This window comes from Neoarius graeffei, chromosome 7, assembly GCF_027579695.1.
Source record: "Neoarius graeffei isolate fNeoGra1 chromosome 7, fNeoGra1.pri, whole genome shotgun sequence".
Taxonomy (NCBI): Eukaryota; Metazoa; Chordata; class Actinopteri; order Siluriformes; family Ariidae; genus Neoarius; species Neoarius graeffei.
The window spans coordinates 13,193,054-13,211,005 of NC_083575.1; the positions used below are offsets into that span (position 1 = coordinate 13,193,054).

General features: G+C 42.7%; 1 protein-coding gene across 1 annotated transcript in view; it reads left to right on the forward strand.

Moving 5' to 3' along the window:
- The window catches only part of cdh23 (cadherin-related 23), a 727,851-nt gene that overhangs the window by 414,936 nt on the left and 294,963 nt on the right, over positions 1-17,952 (forward strand). The gene's annotated exons all lie outside the window — the stretch shown is intronic.

A 17,952-nucleotide genomic window follows, 5' to 3' on the forward strand; every position in this document is an offset into this window, starting at 1 on the left:
GAGAAAAAAAGTATAACATGGAGAAGAAAAAATGAATCAGAACGAGAGAGAGAGAGAGAGTCAAATATCGAATTAGTATGTGTGAGGTAAAGCAGAGGAAGAGTGAAGAATGGGCTGGATAAGCAGAGTGAGAAGGGTCAGAATGAAGGGAACTACAAAGATGATGGACTGAGCATGGAGAAGAAAAATGAATCTCAGAGAGAGACAAAGAGATGAGCTGGGCAAAATAAAAAAGTGAGGGATTAGGGTTAAAGGATAAACAGGATGAGTGCAGAAAGAAAGTCAGAATGCAGAAAGTAGGAGTTGTGATGGAGAAGAAAAATGAGAGAGAGAGAGAAATTGGGAGATAAAACAAAGCAAGAGTGAAGGATAAGGGGTTAAGGGATAGACAGGATAAGTGGAGAAAGCGGGATATTCAACATGAAGGGAGCAAAAGGCATGATGGGGTGAACACAAAGAAGTAAAATGGATCAAAAAGAGAGAGCAGGTTGAGGGCAATGTGGCAAAAAAAAAAAACCAGAATAGAATTTTAAAGTGGCAGGTGAACCAGTGTAAGAGTCAGGGATAGAGGTTAGGGGATAGACAGGATAAATGGAGGGACGAGAGTCAGCCAGCATGAAGGGAATGTGTTGTTTTTTAATGCATTTTTTAAAAACGGCAGCATTGGCAAGTTGCTGTGGGATGAGAGGAATAAAATAAAACACGGTTATTGGAACCTAATCAACTTCAGATTAGTAAACAGTAACCCTGCTTTGTGGTGTTGATTGTTTTCCTATTATAGCATACCCAAATATACTTTCTTTCTTACTTTATTCATAGGGGCAAGCTGAAAGTCCACACACATTCGTGTTTTTAAGTCGAGAAGTTGAATATGGACAAAAAAAATTGCAGTATGAGGTTTTTTGTTGGTTTGTTTCATCATAATCGTTCTTTCTTTTAAACACATCTAAATGATTTTTAAAATGGACACTTCAGGGATTTTTTTTTCTTCAATTTTTGGCCTCTGGTGGCTACGCAGGTCATAGAAGAGACAAAAAAGTGTCAGGAAGAACAAAAAAGGAGAAAGAAATCAGAGACAGGAGGGAGGTCAGTACTAAGCTGGCAAAAATACAGAATTAAAAGAAATGAATTGATAGAATAGAAAAACAGATCATGGTGAGAACATGAGATGTTGAACTGGCTGAAGATTAGAAGGCTGAGCAGGTACCCAGATAGCAAATGATGTTATTTCAATGTTGATATTTGGTCAAGATGGTTGATTTACAGTTATAGTTGAACACTGATGGTGGATCAACCATTAATCAACCACTGATAAAATAAAAAGTTGAAAAAATGTGTTCGAATCAATGTAATGGTTGAAGGAAACATTTGATCAATGTTGAATATATGTTGATTTTGTTGTCATCATACACTGCACCACTGGACGGGAGCCTGGGGTGCACTCTGGGTGAGACCATTTTGTGGGAGGGGGGTTTCCTATATTTCATTGAATTTCATTTATTTAATTTAGAATTTTAATAGAGCACAAGGAACTATGAAGAATAGATTATTATTTATGGTTATGTGCAAATCTTGTGTGTGCAACATGTAAGGAAAAACGAACAGAAAATTCTACCGTACCGGCCACTATTTGGAATGGTCCAAATAACCGTCTCTCAGAAGAACTTTCAGAAGAGCTCGAGCTCCGTTGACGACGAGACTTGCGACCATAGACTGTCCGTGCTTGCGACTGAAGAAATTTGCTTCAACAACACTGGCCAGTTCTCCTCTTTGTGGTAGTGTGGTTAAAAATAGTGGTTAAGTGAACATGTGCTTGTACACATGGTACTCTGATGGACAAGAACCCCGTCCCACCTCACGCCCAGTGTTCCTGGCATAGGCTCCAGATTCACCACCATACTGAGTAGGAAAAAACAGTGACTGAGGATTACTATACAGACTTATTATGACATGTTATGTATTCTCATCTCATTATCTCTAGCCACTTTATCCTTCTACAGGGTTGCAGGCAAGCTGGAGCCTATCCCAGCTGACTATGGGCGAAAGGCGGGGTATCTACACCCTGGACAAGTCGCCAGGTCATCACAGGGCTGACACATAGACACAGACAACCATTCACACTCACATTCACACCTATGGTCAATTTAGAGTCACCAGTTAACCTAACCTGCATGTCTTTGGACTGTGGGGGAAACCGGAGCAAATATTCAAATATTTTGTTAGTCAGGCAGTTATTTGAATTGTACAGTAAGTTTAACTGCTAGTACTGTATTTAGGCAATATTTTATTGTCCAGGTAAAGACTGTATAATCCTTTCTGGTTCATATCATATCTGGTTCATGTCCACAGACAGGCCTTTCCATCATTGTGTACGGTGAAACATCAACATCAACCCAATTTCTCACGGTGGTGCAGTGGTTAGCACGATTGCCTCACAGCAAGAAGGTTCCAGGTTCGAACCCAGTGGCTGGTGAGGGCCTTTCTGTGTGGAGTTTGCATGTTCTCCCTGTGTCTGTGTGGGTTTCCTCCACAGTCTAAAGATGTGCAGTTAGGTTGACGTGGGGTGTCCTTGGGCTGAGGTGCCCTTGAGCAATTCCCAGATAGCAAAAATCAGTTGAATCAACATTGAAATAGCGTTTGGCAGAAAACATTGAAATGATATTGAAAGTGTCCCCTTGAATTTGGGTTGAATCAACATTGAATTTTCAACCCTATCAGCATTGAATCAATAGTGATTCAACCATCATCTAAATAGAAATTTTTATTTAGATGATGGTTGAATCACTATTGATTCAATGCTGATAGGGTTGAAAATTCAACGTTGATTCAACCCAAATTCAAGGGGACACTTTCAATATCATTTCAACATTATTTCAATGTTTTCTGCCAAACGCTATTTCAATGTTGATTCAACTGATTTTTGCTATCTGGGTATGGAGGAGAGTGGAATGGGAAGGAGAGACGGTTCAGCCAAGATTGAGGGAATACTATCGAAAAATTAATTTGAAAGGAACAAATTATGAAAAGCTCACTTTTTTAGTGCTTGTGCTCATACATTTGGGTATCTGGAGTGCCTACCAACCCACAAACTTTGAAATAAGACAACCCAGTCAGCCTCTTTTGTTCTGCCTGTTTCAGAAAGCATGTAATTCAACAACAAGCACCTGTTCAGATTTGGCTCCCCTTTCTACGTCACAAATGGAGTTCATTAGCATTATGACGCCTCCTCCTCGGAGTATCTCCACTCATGGCTTGAGAACGGCCATTTTGAACAGGGCTGTTTCGGCAGGGTGAGAAGGGAGCTGTGGCGCTTTATCCTTGTGGTATTTGGACCAAAGCATAGCAAAGGGAACTGTGTCAACTTGTGGAACAGGGATATAATATGTCACCTTTAAAAAAGAAAGACAGTTCACTATTTGAAGATTACGTTTGTCAAATTATGTGTACTCATTATTACTTTTGACATGAAACTATGCATTATAGGGGCCTTGATTAGCCTTCAACAGAAATATATCACTAGTTTATATGAGGAAATCCAGACATGTTAGCTGACAATTATACAAGTGTGTCACTCAGAGTAAATCATCCATCCATCTATCCATTATCCATAGCCGCTTATCCTGTGCGGGGTCACGGACAAACTGGAGCCTATCCCAGCCTGACTATGGTGCCCCTTTTCCACCAAAGCAGTTCCAGGGCTGGTTCGGGGCCAGTGCTTAGTTTGGAACCGGGTTTTCTGTTTCCACTGACAAAGAACTGGCTCTGGGGCCAGAAAAACCGGTTCCAGGCTAGCACCAACTCTTTGCTGGGCCAGAGGAAAGAAACGCTTACGTCAGCGGGGGACGGAGTTGTTAAGACCAACAACAATAACAAGACCGCGAAAGATCGCCATTTTTAAGCGACGAGAAGCAGCAGCTGTACAAACGCAAAGTCATCCAGTATTATTATTATTATTATTGTTGTTGTTGTTGTTGCTGCTTCTTCCGTGTTGTTTTTGCTTCGATATTCGTGCCAAGGTTTATGCAAACGTAGCGACATAACTGACGTATACAGCGACGTAACTGACGTATACAGCGATGTAATGACGTGGCTTCCCTTAGCACCGCGAGCTATGGAAAAGCAAACTGGTCCTCAGCTGGCTCGCAAGTTGAATGAGTTGTGAACCAGCACCAGCACTGGCCCCGAACCAGCCCTGGAACTGATTTGGTGGAAAAGGGGTATGGGTGAGAGGCGGGGTACACCCTGGACAAGCCACCAGATCATCGCTGACACACACATAGAGACAAACAACCATTCACACTCACATTCACACCTACGGTCAATTTAGAGCCACTAATTAACCTAACCTGCATGTCTTTGGACTGTGGGGGGGAGCACTCGGATGAAACCTACACAGACACGGGGAGAACATGCAAACTCCACACAGAAGGGCCCCGTCAGTGCATCACAGCTTGCTTTGTTTGGGGCTGCATCATGGCAGACTGGTCAGAGTAGCCTGGGCCCGCCCATCCCAAGTGTGACGCAACACGGGGGGCTGTTACGAACTTAGTCTGGCAAGGCAAGCTATCTCCAGCTCTTCCAAGCTCCCGAAAAATCGGGAGCCAATCAACTTTGAGCATCTCCAACGGCCCTGGGTAGAGGCGTGTTCAAGGCAGTGACGTAGTAGAACTGCGACCGGAAGCCATAGATTGTTTACAGAATCTATGCCGGAAGCGCTTCATTCACTAGAAACATTACGAACATGGAGCAGCGGCAAGCCTTTGACACAGCGGTAGATGCTGTATTGAAAGCATTCAATGGGAAGTTCTCATTGAAAACGGAGCAAAGAGCAGCCCTGGAGGTATTTATTGAAAGGAAGGACGTTTTCGCCTTGCTCCCGACCGGCTCCTCCTTCTTCTTCCTGTTACTCAAGCAGTTTCCGTTGCATCACATACGTCAGAGGAAAGAGTGATGTGATTGGTTTAAGCTTCGTCACAGCCTTTTCTGGCTTCGACCAGTAGCAAACTGAGGCATTTCAGGGAGGCGGGTCAACCACGCGCTCTGGGAAACGGTTGGGCTTAATATCTATGCCAGACCAATGCTCGCAGAGCTTTGAAGTTGCGTTAGCCAGACTAGGTCAGAGAGCCCACAGAGTGCCCACAGAGACAGTGTGATGCTCTGGGCAACATTCTGCTAGGACACCTTTGGGTCCTGGCATTCATGTGGATGTTACTTTGACACGTACCGTACCACCGACCTTAACATTGTTGCAGACCAAGTACACCACTTCATGGCAGTGGTATTCCCTAATGGCAGGGGCCTCTTTCAGCAGGATAATGTGCCCTGCCACAGTGCAAAAACCGCTCAGGAACATGACCGAAAGAGTTAAAGGTGTTGACCTCCAAATTCCCCACAGTCTGACTGAACATCTATGAGACGTACTGAACAAACAAGTCAGATCCATGGAGGCTCCACCTCGCAGCTTACAGGATTTAAAGGATCTCCTGCTGATGTCTTGGTGTTAGATACCACAGCACACCTTCACAGGTCCTGTGGAGTCCATGCTTCAAGGAGTCAGAGCTGTTTTGGTGGCACAAGGGGGACCTACACAACATTAGCATAAGCTTCTGTGTCCCTTTATCCTCTTTACAATACATTTTTTCTGTGTCCCTTTATCCTCTTTACAATACTTTTTTTTCTTTTTTTTTCGTTTTGTCCATGCACAAACATCCTAACACATACACTTCCTCACTCATATTCTCACACTTTAACCCACTTCATCTCTATCAACATGTCCAGACATCTTTGTTTGTCGGGAATGTTGTTGACTGCTTCATACCTATATATACAAATTTAGATGCTGTTCTGAAGGTGTGAAGATGCTCCCACGCACACATGCACATGCACTTGTCCAAACTTTCCCTGCACGATTTGTCTAGAAAACTTTGATGGCCCGTATGACAGGCTAGTTTTATCCTCCCTCTAAAGGCAGAAGGCAAAATGGACGGGCAATTACGTTTATGGCCTGTGTGTGCTGACATCCCTGCATATTGGATGGCTCTTTAAATAGCTGCCCATCAGCCACAATGGCTCCCTAAGAGCTAAAATAAAAAAAAAGTAAAGCAAAAACCCCAACAACAACAACAAAAAAACAACCTCCAGTGTAATATGACCATCGATCCAGAACGTCAGCAGTCATGTCCGCTTCTCCAGAGCCTGCATTTGTTGCATCGAAAACAAATCGTTGTCACTGCTTGAAGCTGTTTTGAGTGTATCCACATTTTATATTACATTTTTAATATCTGCAGAATGTTAAAATGGCGTGAAGGTGAAAAATTTTATAATTTCATTTAAGAACGTCTGTTTTTTTGAGGTAGTCGTTGCTCCCACACTGATTGTTTTCCTATAACAGCACGTGCCAAAGTGTTTGATTTCTCTAATTCCACAGCAGTTTGCCAAAAACAAGCATTTTTTCTATTAAATAGCAACACGTCATACACTTTTTATCAGTTTATAGTGTCATTAATGTCATGGAAGTTAGTTCTTATCATCAGCTACGTTATAGCAGCGATAAACAGTCTTTTCTTCACTTTCTGTTGTGTTGATAAGACATAAAAAAAAATGCAGCTTGTTACTGAGAAACCACAAAATTCAAAGTGCACTGACACTGGAGTCTCCTTCCATAAACGTAATATACACTCACCGGTGATTTTAATAGGAACTTCTTGTTGATTCTAAGATCCCTGTTCTTGGCTGCAGGAGTGGAACCCAATGTGTTCTTCTGCTGTTGCATGCTGAGATGCTTTTCTGCTCAGCACGTTTGTAAAGAGTGATTATATGAGTTACTATATCCTTCCTGGCAAAGGAAACTCAAACCAAACTGTCCATTTTCCTCTGACCTCTCTTATCAACAAGGCGTTTGTTTCCACCCACAGAAATGTCGCTCATTCATTGTTTTTTTTTTTCACACCATTCTGTATAAACTCTAGAGACTGTTGTGTGTGAAAACCCCAGGGGATAAGCAGTTTCTGAAAGACCCAAACCAGTCCATGTGGCTCAAACCAACACCCATGCCACAGTGAAAGTCACAGTTTGAGATCACAATTTTTCCCCATTCTGATATTTGAACATTGTGAACATTAACTGAAGCTCTTGATTTGTATCTGCATGATTTTATTTTATACGTTGTGCTGCTGTCAAGGGATCGGCTGATGAAAGAATAAATACTTGATACTCCCTATTAGTCAGACAGAACTGAGGAAGCCTTTCAGATGAGAGGTGAAACGTTTCCAAGAATCTTCAAGCAAGTCCAGTTGCTCTCTTCTACCAACCACAGATTACTATGTACCTGGATGACTGAGAATCTTCACAGACATGTTTTTACGCACTTTGGGATGAGATCCCTTCGACTGGTGCGGGAGTATGAGAGGACTTCCAGAAAACTGGCAGACATCTTAGCCAGAGAGGATCGTTCATTTTTGTCAACTTGGAACGACCATCACTGAACAGAGGTGGGTGTCTAAGGCTACATCCACACGACAACGGCAACGAGATTTTTTTTTTAAATATCGCGTCCACATGGGCCACAGATCAGTAAAATTTCAGGTACATATGGCAATGCAACACTTGCTGAAAATGATGCAATACACATGCCACACCTCTACGTGCGCTGTAAGACGGTCCCATCGGAGACACCAGAACAATATAAGAAGTAGACGCATGCGCATAAACCCCTTCTTCTGTAGCATTAGCCACATAAAGTTTTGATTATTAATCAGTAGCGTAAAACGAAAGACGCGGAAAGAGGAATGAATGGGGGTAGATGGAAGCCGGTACGCCAACATTCTGATATCCTCCAGAATTCTTTAATGGTCCGGAATAAATTGAATGCTACACGTTGATGGATTACTTTGTTCTTCTACGCCCTTTTTGAGAATGTATTGTCGGACTTAAACCAACATCTGAAGAGGTGAGATCGCTCCTTTTTTTTTTTTCCTATTTTTGCTGGCGGGATTGTTTTTGTTTTTGGAAAGCGCACGGGCGGTGCGCGGTTTGGTACTGCTTCCGCAGTGTTTGGACTAAAGACTCTGCCCTAAGGGCTATTCTCTCACTCTCTCTCTCTCTCTCTCTCTCTCACTTTGCACCATTACACAATAAATATTCACAGTGAAAATATTTTGTAAGCGCGTTTCATGAACCAAGTTATAGGATTTGTTGACAACTCGCATCGAGTTCGTTACACTTCTACCCGGTGTGAAGCACTGACAGTCATGTGGTTGTGACGTCATCATAAACAAATCCGTTCTACTCATCCAGACGACTTCGCAACGGGGCCGTTGCCAGATTTTTCCACTCTGGAGTCCTTCCCGCGCCATTGGGGGCGCATCGGGTGGCGCCGATCTCCGTTTCCATAGCCCTCGGCCTCTCGCCTATTACATAGCTAGGGTTACAGTGGGGGGGGGCTAGTCCTCTGGTAACCACGAGAGTTTAACTCCCCATGTGCATCTGTATTGCAGCGTGCCTTGCCAGATGGTAGTAGGTACCATTTTTATGATGGTCTTTGGTATGACCTGACCGTGAATAGAACTCACGATCTCCCGATCGAGAGGCGGACACGCTACCACTAGGCCACTAGTCGGTTTCCACTCTGGAACCCGTTCTCAAAAGATTTCGTTTTGGGGCACCCAAAACGCCGGTGCCGTGTAGCCACCAGGCCGAAACGATAAACAATTTTATCAGATTCACCTGAATCCGTTGCCGTGTGGACAGGGCCTAAGACATCTTTTATCAGCCACCTACAATGCAGCCATCAGAATTCTGATTCGGATTCTATGATAATCCATGAGAGGATAAATACCTGATACTCCCTATTAGTCAGACAGAACTGAGGAAGCCTGTCAGATGAGAGGTGAAACGTTTTCAAGAATCTTCAAGCAAGTCCAGTTGCTCTCTTTTACCAACCACAGATTACTATGTACCTGGATGACTGAGAATCTTCACAGACTGATGAAAGAACTGCATTGAACAGCAGGTGGATGGGTGTTCCTAATAAAGTGGCCAGTGAGTGTAAATATCTTCATTATCTCATTATCTCTAGCCGCTTTATCCTTCTACAGGGTCGCAGGCAAGCTGGAGCCTATCCCAGCTGACTATGGGCGAAAGGCGGGGTACACCCTGGACAAGTCGCCAGGTCATCACAGGGCTGACACATAGACACAGACAACCATTCACACTCACATTCACACCTACGCTCAATTTAGAGTCACCAGTTAACCTAACCTGCATGTCTTTGGACTGTGGGGGAAACCGGAGCACCCAGAGGAAACCCACACGGACACGCAACATGCAAACTCCACACAGAAAGGCCCTCGCCGGCCCCGGGGCTCGAACCCAGACCTTCTTGCTGTGAGGCGACAGCGCTAACCACTACACCACCGTGCCGCCCGTGTAAATATCTTGTGACAGAAAAATTAAAACAGCATCAATAATTTTGATACTTTGACCTACTATAATGCAGCCCAGGTCATTTTGATCCTGGATTAGTAAACAAGATGAAACATTAGTTTCTAAAGAGTCTGGGCTTTTGTAGACATAATAACAACAAAAATTTGATGTGTGTGTGTGTATCATCAGTTCTATTCCTCATTAAGAAACATCTGTCAAATTTCCAAAAAATGTGAAAGACTTATTTGCACCAGGACAGATGTCATTGTGTCTAATTGCAAATTACAATCCAGCTTCATAAGAAGGAACCCAAACACTCTGATTTTGTCACATTTGTTCTTGTCAGCAAGTCTCGGCTCCCTCCTGCTAACATCGTCCTCTTGTTTTCTCATTTAGTCCATCAAGAGGACATGGATCCTGCTGCCATGTGGTTAAAGAGAGGCTTTATCCTCTTCTCCTCTCTTTATAATCATAGTCTTTCAGCGTGAAGGGAGGCCTCTGATTCCACATTCATGCCCACAATTACAATCTACAGCCCGCGGAGAAGCGATTTTCATAAACGAGAGATAAAAAAGGGGGGGGGGGGGGATGGCGTGGATTAACCTCGATCGCCGACTGTTGCAGTTATTGTCCGTTAATCTTTTTTTTTGCTTCTTTCCTCTTCTCGGTATTTTGCTCCACATCAGATCTCCCCGGGTGAAATGTTTATTGAACTCTGAAACAATTTTCCCTTTTCGGATCAATCGCTCGCACCGCGGTCGCGAATGGCTTCGTCTGCAAATGAGATCCAGACGCGTGTGTGTGTGTGGTAATTGCTGCACTTTATTAAACTGAGAGTCTTTGTAATGCATATTAGTGTGTATGTGTGTGTAAGGGGATTTAAAATAGAAAGTCTGTGTGTTTGCGTGTTCATGTGCACTTTCCTACCACACATACCGTATATAGCTCATTAGCTCTGTACTGTATGTACTCCAGGGGCAGGTCCTTGCTGCAATGCCATTTAAAAGCAAACTACAGCAGGTATGTGTGTTGCATAAGGGTGTATTCAGACCAGGATAGTTCGATAGTTCACTTGCTTTGGTCCGAACCAAATGTTTTTTTTATTTTTTCATTTTGGTGCGGTTCGCTTTCACACTGTACATTTTAGTAAGCGGACCAAAATCTGTCAACAAAGCCACGCGCCCTGAGGTCATTCAGCTATTGGTCAGAGACGACACGCGCACAAAGCGTTAAGTTCAAAAGTAGTCATGGAGGCTTTCCGTGCTGTTATTCTTTTTAATGTCATCAAAGCTATATGTTTTTTCCAGTTTTTGCTGTTTTCACAATTGTGCGATTACTATGCTGTTGTACAAGTAATTTATCAACGACGACGACAAAGCGGCTACGGAGGATAGCGCTGATGAGCGCACATCATGTTGTGACAGTTCTGGCTCTTCACGCAATAGATGAATTTCTTTTTTGCGTCGCTAGTACTGCCACTTTTTGAAAGAATGTCCCTGATTTTAATGTAGGTCTGACGGAGTTTCTTCACTTTTAGCTGACATTGTTCTGGGGAGCGCGTGAACCCCTTCTCCTTCATTTTCTCACTGAATACAGCAAACACGTCGGCATTTTTGTGTGTTCCCCCCTACTCATTTTTTGTACTCGCCTACCACTGGTGACTGAACGACCCTTGACAACCGAAACAGTGTTTGCACTTTGCGGTGGAGTGTCAAGACTCTGTTTCCCAGAATGCTCGACAAACGACGGAAGCTCCCGAGGTACAAAAAAGCAAAACTGTCAGATTAGGTCCGATCTGTTTTCACACCTCCAAAAGATCCGCACCAGGGTTCCTTTGGTCCGGACCGAGTCCGACCTTGCAGCTCAGTCTGGGTCCGCTTGTTTGGTCCGGACCAGAGTTTGGTGGTTTGTATTCAGACCAACCCAAAAGGTCCGGACCAAGGGAAATTTGGTTCGTTTGGTCCGGACCAAACAACGTAGGTGTGAATACTCCCTAAGACACACACCTTATAACTTTAATACAAACTGCAGGGTACTATTTATTTATTTATTTATTTTATTTATTTATTTTTTATTTTTTTTACTTTAGTGTAACCTCTTGTAGGGCTTCTGGCTGCTCAGTAGGTCACATGACCTCCTTGAACTTAGGGAGGAGGTTTTATTGTTACAGCTGATCAGTGTATATAGACTATTCCTGTGTGTTAGGAATTCAGTGACTTACAGTTGTGGTCAGAAGTTTACATACAGTGACACAAATGTCATCTTGGATATGAATGTCGTGGCAATATTTGGACTTTCAGTAATTTCTTTGAACTGTTCTTTTTCTGTGGCAGAATGCACAGTATGCATCTTTAATAAAAAAAAAAACTAAAAAAAACACTAGAATTTGGTGCACAAGTTTTAATTTTCTGTGGGTTTTCTGAAATCAATACAGGGTCAAAATTATACATACAGGTCAAATATACAGCACACCTAATCTTCTTCTTCTTCTTTTGGCTGCTCCCAATTAGGGGTCACCACAGTGGATCTTTCATCTCCATTGCTCTCTGTCTTCCGCATCCTTCTCTACCACACCTGCCACTTTCATGTCCTGTCTCACCACATCCATGTATCTCCTCTTTGGCCTTCCTCGTTTTCGTGTGCCTGGCAGCTCCATCCTCAACATTCTCCTTCCCACATGCTCTGCATCTCTTCTCAGGATGTGCCCGTACCATCTCAGTCTCATCTCTCTTAGCTTAATTCCCAAGCTCTCCACATGTGCTGTCCCTCTGATGTGCTCGTTCCTTATCCTGTCCAACCTCCCATCGCAAACCTTAACATCCTCAACTCCACCACCTCCAACTTTGCCTCCTGTCTCTTCGTTAAGGGTACGGTCTCCAATCCATACATCACAGCTGGTCTCACTACTGTCTTATAGAGATCTTGCAGTCACGTGACCGGAAAGTACACAACCGCCATCGTGTCGGTCAAAAACACCGCTGAATACTGCTGCACTCGTGTACAGAATGGATCAATTTCAACCGACAGACTACACGGCTCATTTTTCTAATGAACAGATAACTAGATATATGTCTAAAATAAACGATCTACAGATTTGTGACCCTTATGGCTTTCCGGACGGAGTTTTCACGACCGGATTTTGAACTGCCAGCGGAATACCCGGACGTGTATGATTACCTCATCAACTTTCTCTCGCTGTTCAGTGGTGAAGCACTGCGTGCTTATAAATCTCTGGACAGTTTTCTTTACAGAAATTCAGGATTTGTCAGCGACTCAGATGTGGCATCTTGTAAACAAGAAAATGATCCTCACTGGATGGGTAAGTTACTTAAGTATTGAGTATAGCACTGACCAGCCGATTATAGAATAAGGTAATTCCAAATCGTCCGTGTTGTTTACATGGATCTGGCGTTGGAGAGGTAGAGGCTTGGCAGTGGAGGTTTGAATAGCTGTTTTCTGAGCTTAGTCAACAGGCCGGCTCTGCCTGTAGCCTCGCTTTTGCTTCGGCTCCCGGCGCCGCCTCCTTCGCTTTGCTTCTGATAACAATCCACGGAGACCCCGCTGGTCTCACAATCTGGTCTCGTCCGGAATGTTTTTTTTTTTTTTCGTCCAGAATGTTGTGCATGCGATGGAAATCACTACAAACCGTCATTTTCTGCTGGAAACCAATGTCCAGTAAGTCCATACGGTTGTAGTGGATATTGAAGTCCGGTACAGACGAACAACACACAAAAATACACACAAAAATCATAAAAAACGTGCATAGGTAGGGAGAGCTTGTAGCCGCAGCCGTTGTAGTAGAATTGTATATAGTAGGGTTTTCCAGAAGAAAAGGTAGAAGTAAAAGCAGAAGTAGAAGTAGAAGGCGGAATATGGCGTTTGACCGACACGATGGCGTCTGTCACAATCTGGATCGGCTGTGACATCACATGCAAGATCTCTATACATCTTACCTTTCACTTTTGCTGGGACTTTCCTATCGCAAATGACTCCCGAAATCCTTCTCCAACTCTCCAACAAAGTGTTTTTACTGGATAAGACTGCTTTTCAAAATGTTCACACACAATATAAAAAGCTATATAAATTATATAAAAATGCTTTTCAAAATGTTCACACACAATAAGAAAATGAAGTTATATAAAACTATGCACACTAATAAAACTAATTTGTACACACAGAAGGCACGATTTCCTCGCGTAGTCGCAGCCATCTTCTTCTTGTTGTTGTGTGTTCCTGTGAGTGCTTCACGCCGGGTAGAGGAAGGGGTTTATGCGCATGCGTCCTACTTCTTCTATTGTTCTGGTGTCTCCGATGGGACCGTCTTACAGCGCACGTAGAGGTGTGGCATGTGTATTGCATCATTTTCAGCAAGCTGATATTTTACTGATCCATTGCCCATGTGGACGCGATATTTTTTAAAATAAAATCTCGTTGCCGTTGTCGTGTGGATGTAGCCTCACTCTATCTGACACCCTCTTCACATCAATCACACTGTTGACCAACTCTCCCCTCAAAACAATACCAGCACCATTTCTCTTTCCATCGACTCCATAATAAAACAACTTGCATCCACCTCCAATGTTCTTGGCCTTGCTTCCCTTCCACCTCGTCTCCTGCACACACAAAATGTCCAACTTTCTTCTTTCCATCATACCTGCTAACTCTCTTGCTCTGCCAGTCAGTGTTCCCACATTCAGTGTTCCTACACTCAATTCTAAGCTCTTTCCCTTCCATCTTTCATGGTCTCTCCTAACATGCCTCCCCCCTCTCTTTCTCCTTCTCCGTTTTGACGCAACAGTAGCATACTTTCCACCGGCACCTTGTTGACCAACAGTACCAGAGGCGGCCGTTGTTAACCCGGGCCCCGACCGATCCGGTATGGTATTTCTCTTTTCAATCTGCATGTTAGATTTGGCACAGTTTTACGCCGGATGCCCTTCCTGACGCAACCCTCTCCAATTTATCCGGGATTGGGATTGGCACCAAGAGTATGCTTATGCACCCCCAGTGGCTAATATTTGGGTAAAATGTCTCTTTGCAAGATTCACCTTGACCAAACATTTTTGTTTACCATGAACAAGCTTCTGGCAGAATTCTGGTTGGATATTTCATGACTCTTCATTGTAGAATTGGTAGAGTTCAATTAATTTTTTTTTTCTTGGCATGGACTCAACTTATAAGCACAGTCCATACATTTTCAATAGGGTTGAAGTCAGGACTTGTTTTAAGCTTAATGTTAGCCTGCTTTATCCTCTGCAACCAGCTCTGATGCATGTTTGGGTTCATTGTCCTGTTGTAACTCCCAAGTCCCAAGTCGTGTTCAAGTTTCTGATGGTTAATGCTGAAGAATTCTGAGGTAGTCCTCCCTTCTTCATTATTCCATTCACTTTGTGCAATGAACCAGTTCCACTGGCAGCAAAACAGATCCAGAGCATGATGATCCTACCACCACCAGCAGCTGGTACAGTGTCCCTCTGTACATGGTGGTCATTGTGGCCAAACAACTCAATCTTTGTCTCATCTGACCATACAGCTTTCCTCCAGAAGGCTTTTACTTTGTCCATGTGGTCAGCTTCAAACTTTAGTGAAGCTTGAATTTCTTGGATAGCAGCCTCTTAGTCCATGGTGATCTGAACTGTAGACAGTGATCCATCAGCTTCCAGTTCATGGCAGGGCTGTGCCATGGTGGTTCCCAGGTTGTTCCTGACCATCCCAACCAGTTTCCTTTCAGCTGAGGGTGACAGTTTGGGTTTTCTTGAAGCAAAGTGGATTGGCAAAGTGACTACACCTCATAACTTGGATACAATTGTTTGAACTGTTCTTGGAATTTGCAGTTGTTTAGAAATGGCTCCAAGAGACATTCCAGAGTTGTGTATATCTGCGATCCTCTTTCTCAGATCTGCTCTGAGTTCCTTGGACTTTCCCATTTTACTGTGTGCTGGTCAATCCAATGAGTGCTGTAAACAAACCCTTTTTATGAAGGTACAGAGAAGCTACCAGCTGTAGTCAATCATGATCACTAATGGGAAGTTAAGAGACCTCGGCCTTGGCAAGATAAGAGACATTTTTGAGGTTTCGGCACCTCTGAATTAATAATCTAAGTAATTGTATGTAAATTTTTGACCCTGTATGTATAATATTGACCCTGTGTTGATTTCAGAAAACCCAAAGAAAATTAAAACTTGTGCACCAAATTCTAGTGTTTTTTTTTTAAAGATGTATGGTGTACAATCATTCTGCCACAGAAAAAGAACAGTTCAAAGAAATTACTGAAAGTCCAGATACTGCCATGTCATTCATATCCAAGATGACATTCATGTCACCGTATCTAAACTTCTGACCACAACTGTACTTACAGCCCTTGAAAATGTCACTTCTCTGAGATGCTCTTTAAATTTTGTCTGCATTTTATTGCCTTGTGTTTTAGTTTCAGCAGGAGATGACAGAAAAATGTCCTGAAGTATCTCTGTCCTGAAGAAGAAGCATAAAACCACTTTTCCCCCAAGCTGTAACAGAATTATTCTGATGGTGTGTCGAGTGTTTCAAGCTACATAAAGTGTTATGTTAACTTCTTTAAGATATATTAATTCACGTTTGTGTCCAAATGGTTTTAGTGAGCTAAAGGACATCTGATGTAAGTGTGTAATGATTTAATGTTATTTCCTACCTAATAGATGATGCTATCCAGTGATGTTCAAGGGATTTGCTCCATGCCCCACTCTCCACTGGAGTCCTACAGTACACAACACTGATCATTCCTTTTATTTTCTCTCTCTATACTAGTATATCTACTCATGCTGTGAAATAATCTCTTCACATGACTTTTCATACCTGATATGCTGATGATACACATCTCATCCTCTCCTTTATGATTTGAGTCATTGTGGATGTCAGTCAGCTCACCATCTTAAATTGAATTCCTGAAAGAAATATTTCTGATATGAGGTGTTCTCATGTCGGAATCTTGTCATCATCCTGGAGGACACTGTGATCTCACAACTATCAGTCTCTGCTCATCTTGCGTTCCTGACTGGTGCATCTACTTAACAACATCAGAAGGGATCCTTTCAGAGGCCTCTCAAATGCTTCTTCAGTCCTTTGTCATCTGGAGTTCCTTGGATCCACAGCTCACTTGCTTGGCGCACCACCAGATTCCTGCAGCTGATCCAGAAAATGCAGCTTCACGTTTTGATTTGAACCTCCCAAAGTTCTCGCTTATTGTTCCATTGCTGTCTTTCCTTCACTGCCAAGGAAGAATGTCCACTTCCTGTCTGAATGTCTGAGTATCAAAGTATTGTCTTAATAGTACCATGACCAGTAGAGACTGGACACTGTCCAATGTTGTAAATTTAGACTTGCAGTTTCTAAGGTGCAAATACACACTTAAATAAATACACATTTCTTGTGTTAGCTACTTTAGGGTTGTCGAAGCAAATGCTGGCCATCACACATGACTTGTCTGACTGGACAAATTTAAGAAGGATTTTGTGTATGTCAGTTTTTGAGCAAACTCTTGCTTTACTATAAGCTTCATGCATTTGTGTAGCCATGGCAAGATTTCCTTTTCATCATCAGTGTTGGTCTTTCTCTCCATCTCTTTCTCTAGTGTTCTCTGTTTTTGCTTTATCAGAAAGCATGAATCCTCCTGATGACTCATCACTTCCTTTTCCTCCTCAAAGCCCTCCTTGCCTTCATTTATAAAAGGATGGAAGAAAGACACTAATGAGACACATTTCAACACATCTATGTTCGACAGACTCTCTTCCATCACTTGTACCATCCACTCAACCCTGTGTGTGTGTGTGTGTGTGTGTGTGTGTGTAGCCCTAATTTACCCTAGCTAATTCCCATTTTAGTTTGCGTATAGGTTTAGTCAAGCAGCTAACTAGAACTTGTGCTTAGATGACTTGATGCAATTACCAGGAATTCCAGGAATGAATTCTGTGCTCTGTGATGCAGGGATAATTTGTGTATAAGCTAAATTAGGAGCGACTGGAAACCACACGTTCTGTTGTGATGTGAAGCATGTTTTGGCATCCATTCTTCTCAGCCATATGTTTCCGTCATCTTTTTCTCATCCGTCTGTCATCTGGCCAGCACTGTCCATTGAGACTTTCAGGCTATCTTTAAGTTTGGTATCGCTCTGATTGACAGGGGAGAGAGAGTAATGCCATTCCTTCCAATTTTCTTTTCTTGGACTTTAGACCATGGATGGTGTTGAGTTTGATTTGTTGGTATTTGAACTCATGATCTTGTGATGGTGGTACAAACACTTTTCTGTTAAAAGACTTTAAAAGAGAAAAAAAAAAAGATATGATGTCTGATATTGTCTGGTTACCATTGATGCGCCACTATAATGAAATTATCATAAGTCATTGCTGATCATAAAAAAATCACATTGTAAGTCTTTTTCTTCTCATTATTTGTCCTATTTTAATTCAAATACCCAACTGTTGGCTTTTTAGAGTCATTTTAAAATCTAACACGTGCATTGCACTTCTTTGTCACTACAGACAAACCCTTGTGTGC